Source organism: Xenopus tropicalis, chromosome 1 (genome assembly GCF_000004195.4).
Source record: "Xenopus tropicalis strain Nigerian chromosome 1, UCB_Xtro_10.0, whole genome shotgun sequence".
NCBI lineage: Eukaryota > Metazoa > Chordata > Amphibia > Anura > Pipidae > Xenopus > Xenopus tropicalis.
This window is the reverse complement of record NC_030677.2, coordinates 26,529,078-26,535,491: the sequence shown is the minus strand read 5'-3', so window position 1 is coordinate 26,535,491 and position 6,414 is coordinate 26,529,078. Positions and strand designations below refer to the sequence as shown.

The 6,414-nt window shown below is 43.4% G+C and overlaps 1 long non-coding RNA gene across 1 annotated transcript; it reads left to right on the top strand.

Annotated features, from left to right (window-relative positions):
• Positions 1–4,127: 4,127 nt before the first annotated feature.
• LOC116408287 lies at positions 4,128–5,136 on the top strand. The gene is made up of 3 exons (XR_004220846.1): positions 4,128–4,488; positions 4,681–4,735; positions 5,009–5,136. It is a non-coding gene; the product is annotated as an uncharacterized LOC116408287 (long non-coding RNA).
• Positions 5,137–6,414: the final 1,278 nt, after the last annotated feature.

Below are 6,414 nucleotides of genomic sequence, written 5' to 3'. Positions count from 1 at the left end.
TTCAGATTCCTCTTCTAATATTAATATTTATGTTGTTTTTAATTTTGCTTTGTATTAAAACAAGTTTGGAAATTATTAAGGGCAAAGTCTGACAGTGTTTGGGATGACAGTTGGCCACTTGGTGTTCAGGTTCTGCCTCCAATGCTCTTAATATTCATATTTCTCTCTCTGTTACTTACTTTGTACATAAAACTGCCTTCTTTAAAAAGCTTTTAAGCATAAAGTTTCAGAGTTGCCATTTTGCAGGCATTAATGGGCCACTGATGCTGTCTGAGGCAGTTAATGACAGGCAGCCATTGCTTGTCCCAACTCCCAGCATCCCCTATCATACTTTCAGCCTGCAGTCCTGTTACTGTAACTGACCTACAACTCCCATCATCCCCTATCAGACCTGCAGCTTGTGGCCCTTGTCCTGTGGTTGCTAGGGTCCCATTCAGCTCAGCATTATTTATATACATGTTGGATCTTGGTAGCCAGTCATAGGTAAAATCTTAAACTCAAATGTGATTGGCTGCAACCCATTTAGGTATATTAATCTTTACTATAGAGGTGGGTGGAGCATACAGACACTCATACAGGGAATAGATTAATGTGCTCCATCATTCCCAATCCAACTACTGTTCTCTTTCATGAAATCCAAAACAAGTACCTGTAATTCTCTCCCTTCCTTTATATGGGATCCCCTCTGCTCTGAGAGCTGCCATTATTGCTATTTCCCTTCTGTGCAAGTTGAAATCCCCCTACCCATGTATTGGTACATGCTGTTAAACAGTCAGAATCTCAGTATCCTATGCTAGTAATGATATCATCACCTGGACTGGTACAAGTGATGGGGGGGTGATGATGTCTAGTAACATCTGAGAGCTTTATGTTATATAGAGCTTTGCCCATAGTTATTTAGCACAGAACTACAGCTCCCAGCATGCCCTGAAAGCCTTTGCAGTTGCCTTCTGAACTAAGAAACACAAGCAGTGGTTACTGGGCTGCATCTGCCACTGCCTATACCGCTATGTATATATATGTGTGTGTTCCTTACCCCTGGGTGCTATGTATATATATGTGTGTTCCTTACCCCTGGGTGCTATGTATATATATGTGTGTTCCTTACCCCTGGGTAGAGATGTAGCGAACTGTTCGCTGGCGAACTAATTCGCGCGAACATCGGGTGTTCGCGTTCGTGCAAATTCGCGGACTTTTGGCGATGTTCGCCATTTTGGGTTCGCCGCAGTTTTTTTGGCGTTTTTTTTTTGGCGTTATTTTTTGGTGGTTTTTTTTTTCTTTCGTTATTTTTTGGCGTTTTTTTTTTTTTCTCTTTCGTTATTTTTTGCCGTTTTTTTTTTGCCGTTTTTTTTTGCCGTTTTTTTTACAAAGTATTTTTCAGAGAAATTTTTGCTTGATCCCCCTCCTGCATGCCACTGTCCAGGTCATGGCACCCTTTAAACAACTTTAAAATCAGTTTTCTGGCCAGAAATGGCTTTTCTAGGTTTTAAAGTTCGCAAAGTTCGCGAATATTCGCGAGTTTTGCCGAAAGTCCGCAAACGGGTCCGCGAACATTTTTGCCAATGTTCGCTACATCCCTACCCCTGGGTGCTATGTATATATATGTGTGTTCCTTACCCCTGGGTGCTATGTATATATATGTGTGTTCCTTACCCCTGGGTGCTATGTATATATATGTGTGTTCCTTACCCCTGGGTGCTATGTATATTGCCAGGCATGACAGCACTGGGTTACATTGGATACTGTGAATTGTAGTATAACAGGGCAGGTGCCTATGCCATTTTTTTTCCTGACCTAAGGGATAGAATACTCCCAGTATTATCCATAGTCCCCCAACATGTGGCCCCCAAGCTGCTGCAGAACTACAACTCCCAGCATCCTTATCTGCTCTCCCACCATTGGGCCCTAGTTATATGGTGGTGATAACATTGCAGGAGGGACCGGGCATTATGTTCTAATAGAAGGAAGGAAGGATGGAGCCAACTAGAACCTGAGATACTAACCTGAGATAATGTCATATTACACATGAAAATATCATAGAGAATAAATATCAGTTTTTTGGTAAAATGGAAGGATTGGTCAGGGGGGGAATAATGTGAATATAATGCAGTGTATCCTGATCTGTATAGCAGAGAGGGCCGGACCATGGAACTTATATCTTTTCATTTCTGTCCCCCCATACAGTGAAATTCTGTGCGACAGAGCGATTTCTGAGCGATTTCTGAGCGATTTCTGAGCGATTTCAAAGCTTTTTCAGAGCGATTTTCAGTGATTTTCCTGAAATTTTCAGCTTTTCTTTGGAAAAAACATCTTCCATTGATATCAGCTGATTTTTTTTTTTTCTAAACCCAACTGCTCTTTTAAGAGCAAAACCACTAGGGCGCAATGCCATTCTGCGCCCCCCGGAGGAAGGTAAGGCTCCTGCTATGGATTTCATTTGAATCAAGGGTTTTGGTGTAAAGTATAGAATGTTAACCCATTCAGTGACACACACAGAGCAGTGTTCTGCCCATATGGGGCTCTTTAATGAGCCTGAATAAATATCTACTTCTATATGGGGCCAATTTATCCCAGAATCAGACACTTTATCAGACAGTTCTTTAATATCCAGGGGTGTAACTATAGAGAAAGGAGACCCTGTGACTGCTGGGGGCCCAGGGGGTGTAGGGGGCACAGTGGGGCAAAGACTAATAAGTTGGTTTGTGAATAAAGTCCCATTCTTGGCCAAGGTTTAAAAGGCCCTAAAGTGAATTTGCTATGGGACCCCCACTTTTAGTGGAAGGGCATGTTCCACACGGGGTAGTACCATTTTGTTACTCAGCAAGTGTTGGGCCTAATAATGTCCCTTTAAACTAACAAAATCTTTTAATTTTCCCTCAGCGAACAGCTGAATTCGGATGCCTCTCCGAAATTTATAAGGTGAGTAGGAAAGAGGGTGACATACATGACTAACACCCTGTAGGGGCTGCTAGAGCATGGAATTTGGGTGTTGGTTTGGTGATACCCCCCCAGTTTTATGAACCTCACACCTGCCAATTGCCTCTGTCTTTCATGTGTTTCTCATGCCCCTCCTTCCCAAAAGTCCCTCTCCTTCCTGTCTGCCCCCATTGTAGTTAATAGATATTTTTTACCCCGTGGAATATTATATTATCAATAAAATTCCCCTTTAATTCTATTTATCTATTTTTCCCAGACTCCTGATGGTCGGCTGACCAAGGAGATGCAAATCGGAGAGGGCGGCACTGGAGACGTGTTCATGGTAAGGGACCAACCAAATTCAGCAGGGGGAGCTGAAAGCAAGTTGAAAGTGCTATCACTATCCATGCTATGCACATGATTACATTCCTTAATAACTCAATATTTCTGTCAGTTTGTTCCCAATATGAGTCTTTATATTTCCAGCTAATACTGAATGTCAGTTACACCTTTCTGTGTGTGTTACAGGGCCATCACCATCGCAGAGGTAAGGTAGCCGTCAAGATGGCCAACATCACTCGGGTAAGGTTTCTTTATAGTTCCTTTCTCCATATCATTCCTATTGTGTGGCTGCCTATGTGAGCTAAAGGGTTTCTATTTTTCCTCTCCAGGATGAGGAGTCAGTCTGCCGAGAGGTAAATTTTCTCCTGAAGTTCAGCAGGCACAGGAACATCGCCTCTTACTATGGAGCTTATTACCACCCTGCTCCCAACGAGGAGTCATCGGAGTATCTGGAAGTAAGAAATTGTTTGTTGCATCACATTCATCCCTTATGTGCCAAAGAGATCTCCATTGGAGGCGATAAAATACATACACGGCCTGAAATCATTCTTTCCTATTGCAGCTTGTCCTTGAGTACTGCAGCGGCGGCTCCCTGAACGACTTAATCAAGAGCACCGAAGGCCAATCCCTGAAGGAGACCTGGATTGGCTTTGTCTGCAGGGAGGTATTGAAGGTAAACTTGGATTCACTCCTTAAAGACTCTTCTATTATTTTACTTTATATATCTATATATACAGGTATATCTTCTTTTTTTTAATGTTTTTGTAGATCATCATTATCCTACATTGTGTTACACACTCTGTGTTAGGAATATTTAGCCAAATGTCTGTTATATTCTTATAACCTACAACTCAATCTCCCCAGGCTCTCAACCACGTTCACCACCACCGGGCCGTTCACAGGGACATCAAGAGCCCCAACGTGATGCTCACCGAGAAGGGGAACATCAAACTCAGTGAGTAAAACTTATAGTTGTAAGATGAATGGATGGGGGGAAGCTTCTGTGGATATAAAGTACAGAGGGTATCTTAATACAGGTTTTTATCTTATTGCCCTTAAAATGAATGAATTTTCCATTTATATGTTTAATCTGTCATTTCAGTCGATTTCGGACTCTGCTGGGACCTGGACCCACAGACAGGGAAGTGCAACCAGGCTGATGGGACTGCGCACTGGATGGCGCCCGAGGCCTTTAGGAGGAGGGACAGGGAACCGGAATTCGACACCAAAGTATGTTGTAGAAGCAGTAGGAGGACCCAATGGCATTTATGTGTCTGCACAAATGGGTGCTGCATTCAGTAAAGGCCAATTCAGTTACATGAGTGCTAAACATGAAGCCATTGGGAACCCCCTGGTAACAAGTAACTAAATCATACGCTAACCCAATTCTATCCTAATGCTCTTTGGTGTCTTCTTTTCCAGTGTGACATCTGGTCCCTTGGAATCACTGCCATCGAAATGGCCGAGGGAAAAACACGTAAGTGAATCACAACAATTGTGGGTTTCTGTACATTGTAACCAAGGAATTGTTACCCAGTCTGGCAAAGAGCCTTTATTTAGTCATCTGTTACATTGAGAAATCCAGGCCATGCCTGTGTTTCTATGTGCAGGGGTATTGTTTGTTTGTTATGTATTGTTTGTTATAATTATTCTAAAGCAAAATGTCTATTATGGTGGAAATAGCGATTAAGCCCCAATACTTCAGCTTCATGTTTGAAGGGACTCATATATATATGTTTTTAACTTTTAGCATACGCCGATCAGGAACTAGTGTCGGACCTGATCATCAACAACGACCCTCCGAGGCTCAAATCAAGGACCTGGTGAGTCCTTCCCAGCTCATGTCACTGTGCGATGCTGATACTGCAACTCTGTGTGTCTCTCACCTTGGCATATTAGCGATAAAAGCGATACATCTGTTTATCTTGCTCAAATCTTTTCCTTTTTCCAGGTCTCCAACTTTTGTGTCCTTCTTGGAGTCGTGCCTTGAGAAGGATCCTTCCCGGAGATGGAGTGTGGAAGAGCTCCTGCAGCACCCCTTCATTACTGAACTGCCCCCTGCGAAGACCATCAGGGCTGAAATCAAGGAACACCTTCGGGCTGTGCAGAACCGGCCGGCCAAACAAGGTGAGGGAATCCATTATATTTGTTATGGCTGTACTATCACATCACTTAACTTACTAAAATGAGAAGCTGCTTGAGCTGGAATTGTAATAGTGGTGCTAGGAATAATAAACATATTTTTAGAGGGGTACTTTACCTTATTATTACATTTTAGTACAATAATATAATGTAAAATAATGTTGATTTTGGATCATATAAGTTTTATTTTGCAGCTTTCCTGTTATAAATCTCAAGTGCTAGTTGGTTGCCATTACTCTAGCAACTGTTGCGCCTGCAGCAATATATACGCTAATTAGTAGGTGCTTTTGTAAACTGCAGTTCCTTCTGCGCAGCAATAGTAACAGCATTTGCATCCAATTCGCTTGGTGCAAGTCAGTAGCAGACACAGCATACTCGTAGTAGAATCATGGAACTACCGCCATGTCATATCTGCTGGTAATTGTAGTGAAATGGGTTCAGTAGTTCAGACTAGTTGGATGAAAGGCCGTCCCAGGGATTCATTTTCGTTTTTTTCCTTACTGTGATTTTATTTATCTATATAGGATTGAGAGCTGTTCGCTGGGCCAGGGAACAGCTACGGCGGGCCAGGGAACATCTATGCGGGGCCAGGGAACAGCTACAGCGGGCCAGGGAACAGCTACGGTGGGCCAGGGAACAGCTACGGAAGGCCATGGAACAGCTACGGCGGGCCAGGGAACATCTATGGCCTCGCTGGGCCATGGAACATCTACGGCGAGCCTGTGACTTCTGCGCAATTGAAACATCGCCAGAACAGAAGGAGGCTCAGCAAATGGCCCTGGAGGGTTTTGCCTGTGTGTGATCCTGTGGCCAATAACATCAAGTGCCCAGGGTGAGTCTCCTGTATACCATCCAAGGAGAAAGGAACATCTGCAGAGAAAGGTACCATCTCTCCTTCTTCTACTGCTCCTTTACCACTAGGCTCTTTCCTCAGACTACCACACCTCTAGCATCTGTAGCTCCATCAACACGATCCCTTGCAGCTGTCCCAGCTCCTCCACAGTGGCGTCTCCT